Raw genomic sequence first — 22406 nt, 5'->3', positions numbered from 1 at the left:
TCTCCTCACAAAAGCAGAGTAAACATGTAACAACAGCGACATTAACCCTCCAAAGATGACACAAAACGTGAAAACCTGCAAGATACAGGTAGCATATGTGTGAACTTATTGGTGTGAAAAATATGTCCACAATGAAAATGGTAGAGATAATTAATTTGGTTTATATTCTGATGAAGCAACCATTCAGGTAGGATATATCATCAAACAATTACATGCCATTCGCTAGCCTGCCACCATAAATATATATTGTTAGAACGATAGCGAAGTAGGCAGTAAACAACACTTTGGCATGTCAAGTATTAAATGCTGACATGAAAACGATGACACAATCCATTTTATGAAGTCTATTCCTTTGAAAATAGAGGCTTGATTTAATCAAGTAAAGAACTGACAAGTGCTGAACATCCTTAGGTCATGAGGAGAAAATGTGGCGTAGAAATATTGGAATCCAACCTCACACTGAGAAGCTTAAACCCGAGGTACTACAGAGAGTAGGTGTGGGGCATCACTTCAGAGGTTGCAGTAGATGAAAAACACTTCTAAGCATAAAGAAATGAATGCCTATGTGGCTTCCCTACAATGAAGAAAAGAATTCACCGTACTTGGGGAAAATATTGCAGGAGAAGTGCAGATGTAGGCAGGAATTAAGGCTGCAGCGCACTGGAAGAATTCTCTGAGGTGAAGCTGAGCGCCGTGAGACAGAGAAATACGGCGGCAACAATAAATCAGAGGACGCCGGACGCCAGAGTTCAGGAAAGCTCTCACCCAATGCCTGAAATGTTCCTGTTTGTGATTATTTCATTTCGTAAGAGTTAGCAGCAGGAGAGTTGCAGCAAAGGTCGCGCCGAGAGGTCCGGTGTGTCGGAGCAAACTCCTCAGGCGTCTATCTTGCGCGGCGCCATAGCCACGCCCCTCCAAAATGGGGAATTTTAATTCACTAAACTACCTACATCTATTAAATTTGATGGAATATTTTTGACCCATATTTGTTGTTTAGATGGATTGCCAGGAGCCGTAGACAAAGATATATTTATGAGTGTGGAATCTCCACACATAAACAGACCTATCTTTTCATGTGCGGAGACTCTACAATCATAAATATACTACTCGTAAATCCCTTTGTGAATACCAAGCAATCGTAAACTAGTTTGTAAGTTTACCTTTGTGAATCAGGGCCAAAGAGTATAGAAACAATATTTCTTTCTGTTTATTCACAGTTTCATTAGAAAATGAATTACAGTTTAAATGTCAACATATTAATCCCCAATAGCAAAACTAGTTATTTTGAGACAGATAATACATTATTTTGCTTTAACTTTAAGAAAACTGTCCAATTATTTGAATTTCCATTTGTGCCTTTGGCGTAGCAATAGTTGGTCTTTCTATGGGATGCTGTGTGGTATTTCCTTCTCCGTGACAGCTTCTAGAGCACTTTGAAGTAGCAGGCTCATCAATAGAAATACTGCTCACAATTTAGCACTCCTCATTATCTCAAATCAACTTTGCTGTCCTAATTCCTGCATTAGCAGTTTACATTTTCCCTACAGTATTTGTTATTGTTAACATAGTATCACCACATTTGTTGCTAGATTTAGTTTATAAAAGTTATTATACTTATTTGTTACGTACATATATTTATATAAGTACATTGTAATGAACTAATCTGGAGCATCAGATTAAGGGATTGGTGCGTCAAAATTAGATACTCCAGTGAGGAGTCAGGCTGGAAGGTGGCCTGACTGAAATCTTCTGAAGGGTAGACAGTGGCTCTGTACTTTGTCTACCACCCGTAGTTGCAGCCTCTTGCCTTCTTGATGTTAACTTATCATTGGTGCGGGTGTCCTCCTATTGTTTCCTGATTTCTTCCACTGACTTTTTCCTGTACCATTACACTAGACTTTTTCTTCTTATCTGAGAGACCACAAAATCACTTGTAGACAAAAGATACTATCTCAAGTTACCATAACACGAAATCTAAACTTGATGTAACCTCAGCAAGAGAGTTCAACTACCTTTATGTGCTAAATCACAGTCATGTTCAAAACACCTTTGGCGCAACAGGAGTGTGAAGGCCCTTTCAGGTGCTAAAACATATAGGAACAAAAATAACTTTTACGTGTACAAAATCACTATAACTACAAGATTAACAGAAGTGTGTAGGAGCAAAATCCTTAAGGACAGTGATATAATGTTGTGGTAAAATGCCATATAATTTGTAAATACATTGCAGCATTTCATTGAAAGGTCAATCAGGTGTAATGTGAGCTTTCCAAACACAGATCATCTACAGTGTAAAAATATTTTAGAAACACAAATCACATTTTATGCTGATTCACTTTTAGGAGCAATATGAGGCGATAAAAGATATTAAAATCCTCTCATTTAATATGTGAGGACTAAATAATCATCAAACACACAAAAGATGATGATAAGAATGCTTGTAAATAGTCTAATCCACTGGCAATTGCTCTGGGTAGCGTTCCAACAAATGGGTTTCCATGCATTCTACCGCTGTGGAGAGTAGCCTGCTTTAAGCAGGTTGGTACTGGCCCTGCTCCTCTTTGGGAACAATCCATCCCAAAGTGCTAGACAAATCCTCTCCATTAGGGAACACAGGCCACCCAGGCCTATTTTGGTCTTGTTAGGCCTCAGCAGTGAGGCATAGCTTAGTGTGGCACTAAAGCAAGTGACCCAAGTCTGGACCTACTCCAGGTAAACTGAGGTGTTACAGCAAACATAAAAAAGATGATGAGAGAATGCTTGCAAATAGTAAAAACATTGACAGTCACTCTGGGTAGCATTCCAAGCCATTATTTTTCACCCACTGTGCTACTCTGAACAGCAGCCCACCTTATGCAAATCGGTACTGACCCTGTTCCTTATGAGAAAAGTTCATCTTCCAACTTCCAGGCGAGATGACTCCACAGAAGGCAACATGAGCAACTCTAGATGGGGCTTGACCAGTTAGGTCTTGTCAGTTGAGGTATAGCTTAGATCCGGTGGAGTGAAGAAGAAAGTTGGTAAAACAGCTACTGCAGGGAACTCATGGTGAGTTCCCATTGAAATAATTATTGGGATGCCATACTTAATACGACAATGGGGAAGAATTTGGGAAAACATTTTTAAAAATCTCCTTGAAATGCCACAGTTTGCCATTAAATTGATATATGGAATTTAAAACCCTTTAACTTATTGAGAAATATACATCAATTACTCAATGTAAGCTGGGACGGTGCAAACAACTAGGAGATTTACATGCTCAGGGAACATTCCTTATGTTTCAGAAGCACAAGTTATCTTTGATCGGGTCATAGGTAATTTTTACGATGTGAAAAATTAGCTAAAAGAGTTAAGAGATATCAAATGGTTCTCCTTCTACTTCTAAATTCACAGAGCAGATGATGGTCATGCTCAATCTTACAAAAAGAAATGTTTATTCCTCATCCTGTATAAAGCACTGAAATGTGAAGGCAACATTTTGACGTTGCATCACAACTTAATGGTAAAAAGATACTGAGAAACCTATTAATAACAATTGTAAGAACTTGGGGTATTAGTTAATGGGGATGAGTACCCACCTGAAGTAATAACGACATCCCTTGTCAGGGTGAATTAGTTGAGTCACTAAATTAACCTCAGATCAACACCCTGGTAGCTTTGGCACAGAGAAGACAGGGTTAATTTGGAGGCAAGGTGTAAAGAATGTATGCAATACCAAAATAGTAATACAGTCACAATACGTGAAAATCACAGATCAATTTTGAAAAATAGAGAAAATTCTTTTCTTTTATTGGATTTTTTCCCCATTTTTATAACATGTACAGGGCACAGTAAATACATATATAAAGCCAATCATTACAAATAATGCAATTATCTACATTACATTACATTCTTAAAAAAAACCCTACTTGCTGGAGAACAGAATCCCCTAACTATAATGTAAGACACAGAAGAGAGACAGAAGAAAAAAATAACCAAATAGCAAAAAAGAGCACAAAAGGAGAGAACACAAAAAAAAATGTCTATTAACTGATATTTCCTTCTTTCCAACGAGTAAACGGTTCCCAAATTTGAATGCCCAGCTTCCTTCCCTTTTTCCCCTTCCTAGCATATATTGCAGATTCTAACTTATAAATTGACAATAATTTAGCTAACCACTGATGGTACATCGGGGGAGGGGATCAAGCCATGCCGAAGCTATGTATAATCTCAGAACTGCCATTGCTAAGAATATAAAGCTTCCACCCCGTATCTGCCCCTCTGCATCAACTCCTAGTAGTATTATTGATGGAGTTAATACAATCTCAATTCCTAATGCATTATTTAGAAAACTCTCTATATCCTTCTTAGTTGTTTCCAGGTGGAGGCATGATGCAAAAACATGTACTAAATCAGCCTCTAAGCTACCACATCTAAAGCATCTGGTACCAGATAAGCCTCCCCATTGGGCAATTTTTGCTGGTGTATAATATAGATGGTACAAAACTTTATAGTGTTGGGCCTGTAATGAGGCTGAGCACAGCAGTTTCTGCCCCATATCCAATGACAAAGAAAACTGATCTCGGCCTATATCTAAACCAGTTGCCCACTTATCCGCCCATTTTTCCAAGTCATCCTTTTTCGACTTTAACAATTCTAAATAGAACCTCTTAATCGTACAGTCTATGCCTGTTTGTATAACCTCCATTATTGGGTTCTTCGCAAAGCACGCAACACCCCCTTTTTTTTTTTACTAATAAAACTCCTTACTTGGAGATATTTAAAAAATTGTCTCGTATCTAAACCATAGCTTGTCTGTAACTCCGAGAATTGCATCATGCCTTGTGGACCTAGAATATCACCAAACTTCCTAATTTCTTGCCTCCCCCTCTCATTAAAAGCTGCACCAGAAAAAACCTCACTAGGGAGAGTAGAATTACCATCCATTCTTGTATAGGCATTATACTTCCCTATACCAAACCTCTTAGCGAATGCTTTCCAAATATTATATGCTAGTAACTTGCATCTGTAAATTTCAAAAATAAATGTTCCGCCTCCGCCCCCATAACCAATCCGTAAATTCATCCTGCCCTTCTGCTTCTGCACCTCCCAACAGGCCCGCCATATATTGTAATGCTGCTGCCCAATAATATAGCTTTAAATCTGGTAGCGCCCATCCTCCCCTTTCACGAGGGAGTGCCATAAATCTGAGCGCTCTCCTTGTTTTCCCCTTTGCCCAAATGAACCGATTAATCATATGCTCACAGGTCTTAAACCACTTGTTTTAAAAAATAGTGGAATCGCTCTAAATATATACAGAAATTTTGGCAAAACCATAATTTTTACAATATTAGTGCGTCCAACGATTGAAAGGTGTAAATTGTCAAATCTGTCTAATTCCTTCCTTACTTTAGTGATTATAGGGGCAATGTTCTTTTCCACTAAAGTATCGAGATCAGCAGTAATGATCACTCCAAGGTACACCCCTATTTGAACCACTCGAATGTCATTGCAATGCGCGTGAGAATTTTTAATTCTCTGCATCTTAGATGTGTTTAACGCATATCCAGAGATACGTCCAAACCTCCGTACCTCAATCTCTATCTGCCCAATAGCCTCCGCGGGGTTTGGTGTAATCACCGCCACATCATCGGCATATGCAAGAATCTTGCATTGCCCCAGATGTGTGGACAGAGAGGTGATTCTCTCACACATCTCTATTCTGCGGATTAATGGATCCATATACATTGCGAACAGGAGCGGGGAGCACGGGCATCCCTGCCTCGTGCCCCGCTTAATCTGACATTGCCGAGTAGAACCTGCGTTTACTCTTATAGAAGTGACTGGATCGGTGTATAATGTCCGTAATGCTTTAACATATCCCTCTTTAACCCCTGCCCTCATTAAAACATGCCACAAATAGTCCCAGGAGACCCGATCGAAAGCCTTTTCGGCATCTAGTAACATAACCGCCATCGGGTCTCCTGTGACCTCCGTGGCGTCAGACAAAGTGATAACATTGCGCGTATGGTGAGTAGTGCCCCTTCCAGGGATAAACCCGTGTTGATTACTGCTTACAAGGTTTCCTATTGTTCTACCAAATCTTACTGCCAGTGCCTTAGAATAAATTTTAGTATCAGTATTCATTAAGGTAATCGGCCTGTAAGATCCCGGCTCGGTGGCAGGCTTCCCCTTTTTTAATATTAACACATATCCTCTCCCCCCCCCCATGACCCTGGGATAGATTCCCCTGTTTGGGCTATCTGTATTGTTGTAACTAAATCATTTCCAAGTATTTCCCAAAACGTTTTATAAAATTCCATAGGCAGCTGGTCAGGACCAGCAGCTTTTCCTGAAGGGAGATTTGCTATAGCTGCTTTAATCTCTACTAAATCCAAAGGTTCTTCTAACCCTTCTGCATCCTCTTCTGTAAGCCTTTCCAATGGAATGTCCTGTAAATAGTCGGTTATTTCCCCAGGGTCAATAGATTGCTGTCATCGTACACCACCTCATAGAATTTCCTAAATACTTCTCGTATTTCCTCCGAATCCGAATGTAATCCGCCAGTTGTATCCCTGATTTCCCTTACCATTCCTGATGCTGCTATTTGTCTAGTGCGTATGGCTAAGGTGCGTCCCGCTTTCTCACTGAATTCATGGCATCTCTCCCTTTTAACCATAAAGTTCTTGGCTGCCTTGTTCGCAATGTCTTCTTCTGCATCACTTTTTGCTTTCATCACCTTAATAAGCGCTTGTTCCACTGATACCCCTGTTAATACGCATTGATGCAACTCCTCCTCCGCATCTAGGGCTGCCCTAACTAGTTCACTATTCCTGAGCTGCTCCTGTTTACGCTTAAATGCACTGAAGCTTAGGGTCTCTCCGCGGACACCTGCCTTAAAGGCATCCCACACCATCCCTGCAGCCGCACTTCCTCTATTGCTCTCAAAAAAGTCTTTCATCCACTTTGACATATGATGTATATACTTGTCATCCTGTAGAAGCCCTCTTTCAAAGGTCCATGCCCTCTCAGTTCTGATTCCTGCTGTCGCTTTTAATGTTAGAATGAGGGGGTTATGTAAGCCTATCTATATTTAGGTTAGAAAGCAGTGCATTCGATACAAAAAAGTAGTCAAGCCTAACACAAATTCGGTGTGGAGCCGAGTAACAAGTGTATCCTTTTTTATCTGATCTGGTTTTCCCCCACACGTCTGACAGGACATTATTCATTAGTAAATTAAGTAAGGCTTGATGTACCCTTTTTTTTCTACCTTGATATCTCCCAAAAGAGCCTACCCCTAATCCGTCTGCCCCGTTGATAATAAAATCCCTAGCCATAATAATACGAGGGGCCCAAACAGCAAGTTCCACATCCAGAAATTCTAGAATCTCTAGGTCATCCTCTGTTGATCCATATACAACCTCAAGGTTGTCCACTCCCCCTCAATCAAACATTCAACCATTGCCCACCTCCCCCACTGATCTTCCAATTATTTTCTGATTACCACATTCTTATTCCTTGACATTATAGCTACCCCTCTGGTTTTGGTACCTTGCCTAGAATATACTAATACATGAAAGCCCAGCTGCTACAGCAGGTGCATTTGTGAAGACATGATATGCGTTTCTTGCAAGAATATAAAATCTACATTCATTTGTCTTAGTGTAATTGAGACCCTTTGTCCGATAATCGTTCAACCCGCAAACATTCCAAGTTAGAAATCTAGTACCCATAAAAGATTTTTACTAATTTTCCTAGCTAATAAATCCAAACAAAAGCTTGGAAACCATTTTGATTCTGAACTCTCCACATTTGTTTTAATTTGATACAAACTACCACTGTCTCTTACCCAGCACCTGTTCACCACAGTCTCCTATATCACCCTTATATTTTTCCATTATACTGTGCCCTGTACCCCTCCCCTCCCCACCCCTCTCCAGGCACCCCACCCCTGAGCACCCTCCCCCATACTAGCAAATAGGTCCACCGGACCTATGTCTGACAGCCGAGGCCCCCTAGGTTTGTCTCGCCTCCCCCCTCTCCCATCTTAAACCTCATCTTTTATCTTTTAAACCCCTTTTTTGATCTCTGACCCCCAAACCTATTGTGGAAAAATATATAATAATATACACTGTCAGATTCTGCAAGTTTTTTACATATCTTACATCCAGTATCCAGTATGTTTCCAATACATACTACTACACCTTACTACCGCTTCTGGGGTACCTCCCTCACCACAACCAGCTGCCTATTCTGCTCTCTATTCTGCTCCCTTTTCTCTCTAAGAGAGCTGAGATACTCTTGAGCCATAATTTCAGAGTAAAAAACTCTGAAATACCCATTGAAACCTACTTTGAGGCGTGCTGGAAACATTAAATAAGCCTCGACGGTGGCGTGGTAGAAGTCAAGCCGGGCAAAAAAAGATATATCCTTGTATGTACGCTTAGATTGTGGTTTCGCCTTGCTCATTATTTCCTCTCGTAACAAAAAATTGCCTATGTATACCAGAATTGCCCGTGGTTTGCTAGGCATATTACCCCTTTTCTGCATCATTGGAAACCTATGGACTCGCTGCACCTCACTTTCCCAGTCCCATCGGTCCAATTACGGAAATGCCCCTTTCAGTAGTTTAACCACAAATGCCCGCAAATCTTCCCCCTCCTTCCCTTCCTCCACCCCAAGTAGTCTTATGTTATTGCGTCACTGTCTATTTTCAAATTCTTCTAGTTTCCAGAGCACGTCTGAGGATGTCTTAACTTGTTCCTGCTTAGTTTCCTGTACCTTCACCACATCGTCTTCGAGCTTCCCTGTCCTTTCCTCCACCTCTGAGACTCTGGCAACCACCTCTGCATACAGCTTATTCACCTTTCGGAGCGTGCCCAGTATTTTTTTGTTAGCTTGTTTTGCCCTTCGGCTCTCAGCCCTGGCTTCACCCTGAATTTGTTTTAAAGTCGAGAATAGTAAATAAAAGTTAGAGTTGCCACCTCCCCCCCTTGCCTCTGGGTTAGAATGCTGTGGACCACTAGCTCCATCTTGATATAACTGTGAGGTGGCCGAATAATCCCAATCAAGCCTCTTGGCAATTAATGATTGAGGAGAGCTTCGGAAGCTCTTAGCACTGCTGCGTAAATTACTCTTATTCTTATCGGTCCTCCTTGCACATCCTCTGTGTATAGTTTCTTGCTCTGTTTCAGAAACTTCTCGAGGTGAATCCTCATTATGGCTCTCAGGAGAGGGTGAGGTGGTGTCTGAATCTGTATCAGAGCCTTCACTGGTCACCGAACCTGTAGCTGATCTCTCCTCCTCCCCCTCATCATCTTCTTCTTCATCGGCTTCATCAATCCCAGTATAGAAACATTCGTCACTAGGTGAGGCCATAACTAGTGTGGAAATATTTGCCTCCTGTATATTACACACCGGGCGTGTGGCAGCATTTTTAACTGGTACTCGTCCATTGTCTATAATATCTATGTCAAGCGTTTCTGCATTTAATTCTGCCGAAAAAGCTGCTCCGACTGCTGCATCCACCTCCTGTGTTACAGGCATACCCTCTCCCCCAGCATAAGGAATCTTCTCACCAGACTGTGCTACATTTTCATTGCTTGCTGTATTCTTTATATCATTATTTATATCATTATTTATATCATTATTTGTACCGAAGCCAGCATCACAGGGACCAACACTCGTTATAGTTATTTGTTGCCCAGAACTTCGCTCATTAGTTCCTGGTACCCCACTTTCAGTCAAGGGCTGCACCATGTCACCGCCACATACCTTTAAGCTAACAGGGAGATCCTTGCCCGTATCCTTTAATGCCTTCCTTACTGTGCCCATACCTGCAGTTACAGTAACAGCCACACTCGTAATTATATCCACATCACTCGGCTTCACCCCTGTGTCCGTTCTCTGCGTCTCTTTCTCAGAGACCGACATCGCAGGCTGCGTTACGGACGGCTGTACGTTGCTCGCAGTCCCGCCCTCACAGCGCGGCTCACTCCAAGAGGCTCCAGAATCTGCTGCCTCTGTAACTTCAGTACTGGTGGCTGCTTGAAGCGGATGCTGGTGAGTCTGCGTCTGATCTGGCGTTTTTACCGCACATAGTAGGGCCAAAGTCGGGGTCGGAATCGGAGCGGAAGCTGGGAGAGGGCAAAAAGATTCGACTATAGTGGGTTGACGAAAAACTGCCTCTCTCACCGCTGAATCCGCAGGTGCTGCTTGCTCCTTGCTGCCATTTTAGCAGTGAATGCTTTCCTTTTTTCCATTTCTGTTTCCTTTTCTTTTAACTTTTGGGCCTTTAATTCCTTCGCCGCCTCTCTGCGCATCTGCGCTTTCGTCCTCATCTTTGCCCTTAGGTTAGTCGCCGGCACCCCAGGATCACTTGAGGTAACGTCCTCGTCTTCATCCCGTTTATCACGCACATCCCGGTGCTGCCTGTGTTCCCTCGGCGACTTCTGCAATTTGGGGGCCATGACTTGCACCAACCTATTCCAACCGGAGCGGCAATACCTTACTGTGCCCACAAACAGCAAAGAAGCGTTCTGGACCAAGTTTTTCTTATCTGTCTGCCTTAATTCGGTTAAGCGCAGTGAATGCTGAATCAGGCTCGTCCACTTAACCAATGCTCCCAGCATTACGCATTACGTTGCATTATTTACTCTCCTTAGTTCTCCTTTAATTCTTATCTCTGAAAGCGGTCACTTTTCTCGGAAGTGTCGAAGCAGCAGTTACATAACTAGCTTCTTTTCCCAGGCTCACACACAGGTCAGGGTCGGGGAAACAAACACCATCTGGGAGAGAGGACAAGCACGACTTTCCCCTACGGCCTGCTGGCGGCCATCTTGCTATCAGGCGTCACAGCCATCCCGAAAAATAGAGAACATTCTAATGAATAAAATGACAACTAAAATCAAATAAGGGAATGTATTTTTACAGTTGAAATAAACAAAATCACACCAAAAAGAGCGAAGAGCCAACCGCATTTATCTAGTTGTGATTGATCAGAACCAACCATGATGGAGGGTGGCTGGTATTCAAGATCCAGGTTTAGCCCAGTGGAGTTTTTATCTTTGGACTTAGGGCCTGATTTAGATCTTGGCATTACTCCCATCATCCCTCTGTGGTGGCAGTTACAAATACTCCGTTGAGCTGACGGTGTCTCCCCTGCCGTATTTAGATGTGGGCTAGCTGAACCGCCATCCACATCAACAAACTGTTTTCTGTTGCAGAGGCGACACACCTCATTTAAGCAGCGGAATCCTCTGTTTGCTAACAATACTCCATCGCCGTCAGACTCGCGGATTTGTACTAAGCCTATTTAGATTTACCTGCTGTGCTGGCATTGTCCTAGTGATGCAAACAAAGTGGTCCCAGATACTAAAGCAAATGAACCAAGGTTAAATAATATCTCAATTAGACTCAATGAACATATAACAGCATTGTTTTTAATCACAACGTGTACAGTAATATTCAATAAAAACGCTATTCATAAAATACATCAGTATTTAATCATCAATAGTGCCCCTAACAGGATGGAAAGGGAAGGGTAGTGATTGGAAACTGAGGGAACTGTACAACTAACAAAACAGTGGTTACTATGACCTCAATGGAAAGTTACTAATAATTGATTAACACAGGCTAATGATCAAAATTCATAAATTATTCTAACAAACTCATGCCTATCAAAACAGAATCACAAGCTTGTATTACACGTATCTCCCCTCTGGAGATATCTCAGCGCCAGGATGCCTGTAAGGTGACAGCCGCGCTATACAAATGTCTTAAATAAATTAATGTGTCACCACACATATATGTTGTGCTTGCTTCAAAATTATATGTAGGAAATGTGTTATGCTCCTTTTTTATACATATAGCATAGCACACAAACAACATATACACACTACTGAATGTACACTCACAGGCACTACACCCACTACAAACAAATATATTTTTAACCGCTTCGCTGCTAGGCCTTTTCCCCCCCTGTGCTCAGCATTTTTTTGGCTATTTGGGCAGGTTCGTGCTTAGGCCCCTGTAACTTTTTGGCCACATAAGGTATTCACGCCAAATTTGCGACTTCTTTTTCCAACGTCATGAGGATTCTAAAGGTACCCAGGGTTTGTGGACTCACCTGGAGGGGACCCAGAAATTAGCAACATTTTGTTTTTTGGGGGGCGGGGAAATGAGAATTAAGGGCTACAGATTAAAGCATCTGATTTTTTCCCTGCAAATGGTATCAAAAAAGGGGTTGTGTTGCTGAAATCGCCATCATCCCAGCTTTCAGGGACAAGCAGACTTTTGTCAGAAAACCAACATTTTTTAAACAGTTTTGTCATTTTTCTGGGACATAGACTATTTTTGCTATTTTTTATGCTTTCGACCTCTTTCCAGTTAATGGTATAAATGGGATTCTGAAAAGCTATACATTTTAAAAAAGTAGAAAAAATTCTGAATTTAGCGAGGGGTCATTTGTGTAGCTCCTTCAAGGTTTCTTTATAGAAACTAACCGTTGAATATAGGAAAAATTGAAAATTAGTTGTAAATACAGCCATTTGTGTCAACCTTTTCACCTTTAACTTCTTCTGATTATGACAGCTGTTTGAAAGGGGAAACATCCATTACCACAAGGGCATTGCATCGCAATGCCTTTACATCACTGGTATTACAACGCATGTCGTTACAACGACCTGCGGTGGATGGCGCTCTAACCTAAGGAATAGTATGAGTTACTATTCCAACACCTTCCCTACTGTACGTAGACTGGTGTTGGAATAGTAAATCATTTTATTCCTAAGCCAGCGCCTTGCAGCACAAGTTGTTGTAAACAAATTGCATTGTAAAAACTGCAAGGTAACATACCGCAATAATTTTGATTGCGGTGTAATGTCACATATTCGTTTGAAAGCAATATACTGTTACATCCGTTGAACTTTTCTGGTTGTGGGGATATACAGGACTTGCAGGTTCACCAAGAACCAAACCAACCCAGAGCCAATAACTTAGCAGCAACTTGCAATGGTTTTTTATTATGAACTGGGTATATAGCAATTATTCTGGGAAAATTTATACCTGGAAAAATAGGTATGAAAGACACCTATGTATTTCTGAAATGGGAAGAAAATATAGAGTTTAGAAACAGCAGATATTTGCACATTTCTGAAATTGGGAATACCCATACGAGCATGAGAATTATGATCATTTTTCAAAATGACGTCTTTTTTATAAATTGTCTTTCATTTGGATTCCAGAAATGCATTGAAAGTCAATAGGTAATAGGAGCCACTATACAATTCTGTGTTACCCTGAAGTCTCCCAATAAAAATGGTACCTCACTAGTGTGGGTAGGCCTAGTGCCCACGACTGGATACGGCTCAAAATGAAAAGTGGACACACCACATTTTCACAATGAAAAATGACCCTTCTTTGCGAAGTGCCTAGCTGTAGTTTTTGAACCCTAGTTCTGCTGGCGCCTAGGGACACCTAGCAAACCTATACATTTTTTTAACACGAGACACCCAGGGGGATCCAGGATGGGTTGACTGGACTAGCTCTCACAAGGTTCTGAAACCCAGAATCACTTGCAACCTAAAAAATTATCAAAAAAACGCATTTTCCTCACATTTCTGTGGTGCAAAGTTCTGGAATCTGCGTGGATCTGCAAAATTCCACCAACCCTGCATTCCCCAAAGTCTTCAGAGAAAAATGGTACCTCACTTGTGTGAGTAGGCCTAGTGCCTGTGACAGGAAACGGCCCAAAACACAACGTAGACACACCTCATTTTCACAGTGAAAAATTACCCCTCTTTTGCAAAGTGCCTAGGTGTAGTTTTTGAACCATAGCTCTGCCGGCAACTAGGGAAACCTAGCAAGCCTATGCATTTTTGAAAACTATACACCCAGGGGAATTTAGGATAGGGCTCTCACCAGTTTCTGTTACCCAGAATCCCTTGCAAACCTAAAGATTTACCAAAAAAACCCACATTTTCCTCACATTTCTGTGGTGGAACGTTCTGGAATCTGTGCGGATCCACAAAATTCCATGCACCCCACGTCCCCCAAAGTCATCTGAGAAAAATAATACCTCACTTGTGTTGTTAGGCCTATTGCCCACAACAGGAAACGGCGCAAAACTAAACGTTGACACACCACATTTTCACAGTGAAAAATGACCCTTTTTTTTGCAAACTGCCTAGCTGTAGTTTTTGAACCCTAGCTCTGCCGGCACATAGGGAAACCTAGCAAACCTATACATGTTTGAAAACTAGACACCCAGGGAAATTCAGGATGAGGTGACTTGACTGGCTTTCACCAGGTTCTGGCACACAAGTCACCCCATCCTAAAATCCCCTTGGTGTCTAGCTTGAAAGAATGTACAGGTTTGCTAGGTTTCCCTATGTGCCAGCTGCGCTACGGCCCAAAATCCACAGGTGGGCATATTGCTAAAAATAAGTCAGTACCTTGTGGGCTTTCTGCCGCCCTGGGGGGGGGGGAATCGGTGGGTTTGCCCTGATATGCCCCCAAGGGGGGCAGAAAGACTATGGCTATGCTTTTGGGGGGTGGATGAATTGGTATGCCCATACTGGGCAGCCCCACGCATAAAAAAGCCAGCATAATCACTGGCGCCTAGTCGGCTTTCTGCCCCTCCTGGGGCAGATCAGGGGCCACTGCCTCCATCTGCACCTGGGGTGGCAGACAGACTGTGGCATTTTTTTTGAGAGGTGTGGTCATTGGCATGCCCATTCCGGTCTGACCTCAACTCTGAAAAAAAAATAATCTTCTTGAGGCCTAGAGGGCATTCTACCCCCCTTGGGGGCAGATAAGAGGCTATTGCCCCAAGATGTCTCAGGGGAGGGGCATAAAGACTGTCCTAATTGTTTATGGGATGGGGGCATTATCATGCCCTTTCTGGGCAGCCCCCACCCCTACATTATAAAAAAGAATTGTAAACAGAAAACCTGAGCACACACAAACTTAATACAAATTATAATAAATTCTATAGTCTTGATTTTACAACAGCAACGAGGGACAGTTGGTAAAAAAAATTCCCTGGTTCCTAGTGGGCTTTCTGCCCTCCCCCCCGGGGGCAGATCAGGAGCTATTGTCCCATCTGCCCCTGGGGAGAGAAGAAGGACTGTTGTATTTTTTGGGGGGCATTCACTTGCCCTTTTTGGGCAGCCCCCACCTTAACATCAGTAAAGAAAATTAATTCCTGGTATCTAGTGGGCTTTCCGCCCCACCCGGGGGACACAAAGACTGACATTTCTCGGGGGGGGGGGGGAGGGATAGCCATGCCCTTTTTGGGCAGCCCTCACCCCAATGTCACAAAAAAAAATCCTTGGTTCCTAGTGGGATTTCCGACCCCCAGGGGGGAGAAAGTCTGTTGTGGTAAAACAAATATGTGGGGAGCAAAGGCCCTTGCCCAAGGGACCGCTCCCCCCCTCCCTGGCGCAAGTGGGTGGATCCCTGCTTGGGGATGGTCCTCCTGGGGTGATTCCCAAGCAGGGATCCACTAGGGAAGGGGAAAGTCTCCCATTTCCAACAATACCTCTCCCATCTTTCCCTTTGCTCGGGGGGCTGAGATAGCCCCACAAGCACCGAAACTGCAATGACGATAGTGTGCCATGCGCGCGATTGTCATTGCAACAAAATACAAAAATATGCCTGGGGAGGTTGGGGAAGCTCTTCCCCACCTTCCAAAAAAAAATGGGAAATCCCTCTGCTGCCTGCAGCAGAGGGATTTCCTTAGCATGTGCTCATGAAGGAGTGGTTCTGTCATAAGCACAGAAGAGGTTAAGTGTCAATAGAGGTGTGTTCATTTTACCTTGATGCGTTGCATAATGAACACCACTGCATTACACTTGAGAAACATATTGCATGCAAGAGCAATGTAAAAATATATGAGGCCAAAGCAAATATTATTGCACCATTCATAGTAAAACAAGTGAAAAAGAAGCTTACCTTAGATCACGGCAACAGCTGAGGTGATTAGCATTGTGGTCAAGTAGTAGCAGCAAAGGTATGACCTTGAGATTGTGGTTCAAGATGAAAACAGAAGTGGGAAACAGAAAGAAGGTAAGGTAAGTTTCTACCTCATTTCCTTCGATTCTGCCAACTTAAATTTGGAGGAATCCCCACCACAGTTTCCTTAATGGATAGGCACATCATGATTGGTCCAGTGGTAATCGTGGCTGGACTCCTTCTGATAGCTGCTTTTGCCTATGATACTGTTGATGTGTGAGCAAAATTCTGGTGGAGATAGCAGCCCTCAGATGGATTATCATCCATAGACCCACCAACATCTACATAGAGCAGACAGACCTTCAAGTAGATTGGTGGTGAAACTGTCAGAAAAGTGACAACGGGACTAGATCTACGAAGATCTAAATCAGACCCTTAGTCTCTGAAACGGAGGTCAAAAGTCCCCAGTGGGGCAAAGCAGCAGGCTGTGGTATTAAGAAAACTCCACAACATCTGACAGCAGTTGGATGCAGTCCCAGTGAAGCCATTAACTTTTGTCAGGAAAGCTCCAAGCAGGGAGAAATTTGAATTTCACACCCAAGAATGGTCCTTCACTGGCCAGATACTTTTGCTGCCTTTGCCCAGTGAAGATTTATACCTTCCAACTTTGTCACCTTTTTTGAGATTTGGATTCTTTGAGTGGGGCAAGACTGCAACTGAAGGTTCTTGAAGACAAAAGGTTTCCAAGTCCCAGGTTTCAGTGGGTGATAGCAAGAGCACACTTTGACACCAACCAAGGGTCCAGGACCTTGGGGACAGCACTCAGGGGACATGATATACTTTAGCAGAGGCCTACAGCTGTGTCCAGGGGAGGTTCAGTTTGAATTGACCAGCTGGGCAATTAAAGAGAAAGGTATCTTGTAGCTAGTTGTTAGTCCCTGTAGCTTGAACAGGAGGTCAGCCTTATGACGCTTGGAGTCCACTTCTTTGTCCTGGGTACAAGAGGGAGAGCAACTCAAGTCTTCTAGGGTCTTTTCAGTTTACAGATAATAATATGTCTAGTCTTCTTCTTCCACAGATGCAGAAAGTGTCCTGAATGGCTACTGTTGATGCCTCATTTATGACATGTACCTGCCTGTGGGTGGTGGGAACTCCTGGTCACTCCCTAACCAATGGGGTACAGTTTTCCAAGGATAACCTTACTCACTTTATCAGCCTTTTCTGTGTGCCCTACTATAAAACACTCACACTGCCCCTCGCTACCTAACTCAAGATGGTAGAACATTGCTTCCCCTGTACAGAGCTCTTGTGCTCACCCCAAAGATGTGGCCATGGAAATGAGCAACCCCTCCTCTGTCGTCACTCCAAACCAGGCCTGGGGAATCTCCTCTCCCATGGGCATTAGTGCCTGTCTGATTGGCGAATAAAGGGGAGCCCTGCCCAGGTGTCAGTTAACATTTGCCTGTGATAGGATACGACCATTTGAGTTTAATCAAGTTCCTGTGGATGGCACATATCTTCAACTAGTCAGAGGAACAGACACAACTTCCTACACTCAAGGCCTTTGTCGTGCTCTGAAAGCCGTTGCCAGAACACATAAAGGGGGCTATTGAACTGCCAGGTGACAGTTGGAGTTAATGCAGGCTACTGAGGCTTTAGGCAGGGAAAGGATAGCTTTCTAAATACATTTCCCAGAATAGTTTGTAAAAAATTTACTTACCTGTGAATTGGTCATTTACTATGTATTTCGAAAGTCCTTTTGCATCTGTTTTCTAGGTGGAGATAACATTATGCAATTTAATACTGTATCCCTATGCTTTCATATGGAACAGCCAGCCTTGCTACTGTAAAATAGTTTTTGGGACTTTACACTGCAAGGACATGTGTAAGATTAAGCTTTTACATGTCCTACTTTTAAATACCATACACCATGCATTTTGGGCAATAATACCTAATTAAGGGTGACACCTTGGCTTAAGGGTAATATTGCCTCCTTGAGAGTGACTTATTAAAATTTAAAAGGAAGGTTTGACCATTTAAAAGGGTTTATTTTGAGAGGTTGAATTTGTAGTTTAAGTACTGGACATCAAGGCTACAAATGGTAGGCCTGCAGCCATATTTCCTCTGTCACTGCAGTGGGAGGAACAATGAATTCTGCAGTACACTAGTCCAGGGACTTACAAATAAGGTAAATATACCAATCAGGGGCATTTACATTTCATTGTGTTGATCAAACAAGCCTTACTTTTGGGGAATCTTACATAAAAAGCAAAGAATCCACCGCCTCTCTAGAGCGGCACCAATATGTATGCCCCATTTTTACCACTGGCAGGTCTCCCGAAAGGATGCAGGCACTACACAACTAGAGAATTGCTCACATGGACAGATCATGCACTCACCGAGGTGGAAGCCCTGTTCACTAAAGGCCAGTTGTCCCCGTTTGAGGGCCTGAAGGAGGAGAGCGGGCTCCCGGCCGGAAAGTTCCTTTTTCACAGAACTTGTAGCTGACTGTAGAAAGACATGGGATCTAGCGGAGGGGGAAAACTGTAAACGCACCGTGTGCTACACACAATATTAAATATGGGAGCAGAGAGACACCTTATCACCTGGATATATAAATCTATCATGGATCTTACATGTACACCACTAACGCGGCTCCGACTGAAGTAGGAGAAGGAATTTGGTTGAGCGCTGCATGATACCAAATGGGTCATAGCCGTGGAACACCACAAAAAAGTATCACATAACCGGTGCTTCAAAAATATCGAATTGAAAATACTACACCGCGCATATCTCACACCGTAGCAGCTCAAGTGCTTTTTCCCCACAACACAGTTCGAATGCCCGCAGTGCCACACACCTGATGCCACATTCTTCCCTATGCTGTGGGTTTGCCCCACATTACAGTCCTTTTGAGCAGGAGTACACGTCGCAATACTGACAGTCACAGGTCTGACAAGGCTTGCTACATGGGAGGCTAGGGCCCTGGGGATATTTAGGCGGCATAGACAGAAAAAGGTGAAGACCCGAATAGCGATACTAGCCCTACTTCTAGCAAAGCGAAGCATTACACTAAACTGGCGTTCATCGGACGGTCCCCCGATAGCAGCATGGAGGGGGGCGGTCAAGAAATGGGGTGCAGATGAAGAGGATGCAATCAGACAGAAGGAGCCGCGCGGAACATGACGACACCCCAGATCCATGGAGTGGTCGATGCTCCTGCATAGCTTCAAGCAAGCACTAGATACCCCACAGAAACCCCAACTGCCACCCAAGCACGCTTAGTTCCGTCATGCCCCATACCACACAAGAATCTCCAGAGTGGGTTCATCTCCCCCAGCCCCAAATTGAACGCCACATTTGTCCCAGTGAGAGAGCAATTCTTGGAGTTATCAGACCAGAGAAGATCAACACCCGTATTCCTAGCCCCACTTCCCCTAGTTCCAACTCCCTACTTTGTTGTACAAACAGATTCTTTCTTTCCAACTACACATATGTACAGTAAGGGTGCACCAGGCTAACCCAAGAACTACACAGTCCTATACAAAGGCCACTCTCATTTAACAGGCATACATACCCACAGATCACATGTGCTAAGACAAATAATGATTCGGTTGATTCTGTATTGCCATGGTAATGTATGCACTGCATGTTCAGTAACGATCACTGATGTTGTAAGATGTATACTACCCTATATGAAGGATACAAAATTCAATAAATAGGCTTATATAAAAAAAAGGAAAAGATGACTTGAACCTTTTTCACTCTACTGGCAATATTTGAAAAGTTAAAAAAAATATGTGTTTGTTCCTATGGTGAAGGGTGTAGCCCAGTACAAGGAGGGTCTGTTCCTGACCACATTGATAAAATAATATAATCCCAGGTACACAATGGGAGTGCTTCCCTCTGCCAATGATACCTCTCCCAGACAAATCTGTGGTCAGGGTGCTCAGCAACGCCCAAAGCATGGCTGCTCCCACCGAGCATTAGGTGCCCAATGGCCCAGGCGGTGGCTCAGGCGGTTGCCAGGAACAATGCTAATGATCTCAGCATGCTGTGCACACGTCATTGACATAAAAAATCAATCATCAGTTAGTGTGGAGTAGAAGCAATTCTGTTCCTTAGTGGGGTAGAAGCATGGACATTGATGCCCCAGATGCACACATTAAGGGTTTTCATGCATCTAGGTGGGAAGCTGTGAACACCACCTCTTCCACACTGTAAAGTAAGTATGAGTGAATTAAGGGGCACATCCTCAGTACTTAGGGGGTTAATAAAAACTGGATCAGACATGTTTTCATTAGGTATATAATCTTGACATGCTGTAAAACCAAGTGGCCAATGTGTTGCATGTCTTACCCCACAAAATGTCATTTTTTGCATTCATACTTAAACCCCAGTACAGGACTGACCATAGGGGGCAGAAGGAAAAGCCTCAGTTGGATGAGGACCCAGGGGCTGCTGCTATTCTTGAATAGATGGAGGGGCCATCATTTCCCAAGACTGGTAATCAGCTCTGAGACAAGTTACACAGTTTCCTTGTAAGCCTTCATTTAATTGCCTATCCAAATCCTACTACAGATACTTAGACTCAGCCACTACACACACAGTTAGTACAATATGGGGCAGGTATGGACACATCTTTTAGTGCTGCTTTTAGCTCCTGATCCACTAATGTTGGTCCAATTCATTTCCAATTCACAGTTCTCAATGCTCTAATTGAACCAATTAAGAGGGTCTAGATATAGGATCAGGACTGACAGAGTCATCATAAGACTGAATCCAATGGCAATAAATGAATCCTCCACAAGACTAGAATTCAAGTCAAATCCATAAGGGTTTATTTCAAATTAAAATGATCACACAAGGGAAAAAAGATATGAGGAAATCAAATGATGCAAGAGAATTAACATTAGGTGAATATTTAAAGCAAGTATCAGTCAGAACCAAAGTATAGTCAGAGTACCAACATAGAGTCTGCCTTCAATGGATGTAAACATAAATCTGGCACATCTCCAATAAATATGATCTTTGATAGGGTTTTAGACAGAAAAAATAACACACCCATAATGGTGTGTTATGACATAGAACAACACGATTAACAAAGTTACGTGCAGATAAAACAATCACTTCTCAAATGCACCCAATAAGACACATCTAACAAACACTTATATTGCTGTATGTTAATAACGAGATGTGCATAGTAAATGAAGGAGATGGCATTATATTTATATAATGCAGAAGTACAATACACACTTCAACTAATGAAGCGAAACACATGCACACAGAGAATGCTCGCTTGTATGAAATAAAGTACACTTTCTTTCTCGAATGTGAAATTAATTTCAATACAAGCTGGCTAAGGCCTAGCCAGGCTAACCTAACCAATAACCACATGTAAATTAAGCTTTATTTTCTTCTTACTAAAAATTCTTCTACACTGTTCTGTCCAAGAAAAAACATTAAAAGTGTCAACCGCATGCAATTGGCATACTCACTCACTTATTAATTCCCTCACTCATTCTATCACTCATTCACTCACTTACTCACCCATACAGAGTTTCCTGAGCAAGTATGACAACTTCTTCTATTTCCAATTTACGAAGCCCTTGCGTTGCCCTTGCCTCGTGGAAGGCAATGAAAGGCAACGCAAGGGCTTAAGTGAGATTTTCAAAGCCATACAAAGTAACCCTGTCGGATCTGCATGGCCTAGTAAAACCAGAGTACCACAAGGTAACGCAAATCTCTGCCTTATGTTGCTATGTGTTGGGAAGGCATTCCCTAGGCAGAGCATGGGAATTCTCATGCATCCACCCATGGGTTTAGGCGCATAGATTTACAAAGACTAACCTGGGAATGCACCAAAATCCATGAGTCAATGAATGGGAACACACTTGCTCTGCTCATTGAATTTCTTCCCAATGCAGAGTAACACAAGTCAGCGATTTCTGCAACCTTGTTTTACTAAGTCATGCAAGGTAGCTTTGCGTAGCTTAGTAAATCTCACTTTACCCCTTGCATTGCCTTGAGTCACCTTGCTTGAGGCATGGACTTAGTAAATGTGACCCCCAGTGTGTCAGCAAGGAAGAGAGGTAGAATGCCTCATGTCTTAGTAGATATGGCACATTCCTCTTCTCCCTGTCACACACTGCAACATGTTGTCTGGCAGTGTTACATTATTTTTTATTATTATTATTATTTTTTATTTTGTTGTGCGCACAGCTACCCAACAAGGGTTTCCCAGCGCAGACCATAACAGAAGCTAGGAGAATATCTGAATTAGCAATGTAGGTTAAAAAAACAAGGGGGCATATTATCAAGGGATTTATCTCCGCTTTTTTGGCTTTAAAAGCCAAGAAAGCGTAGATAAAATGATCACCTAATTAGCAACAGGGTGCTAACACGCAAATTCGCATATTAGCACCCTTTTTCTCTACGCTTCCCCCTGCATCTCTAATGAGATGCAAAGGGGG

The sequence above is a fragment of the Lissotriton helveticus genome, chromosome 8 (assembly GCF_964261635.1).
Source record: "Lissotriton helveticus chromosome 8, aLisHel1.1, whole genome shotgun sequence".
NCBI lineage: Eukaryota > Metazoa > Chordata > Amphibia > Caudata > Salamandridae > Lissotriton > Lissotriton helveticus.
Note: the sequence above shows the minus strand (reverse complement) of the source record.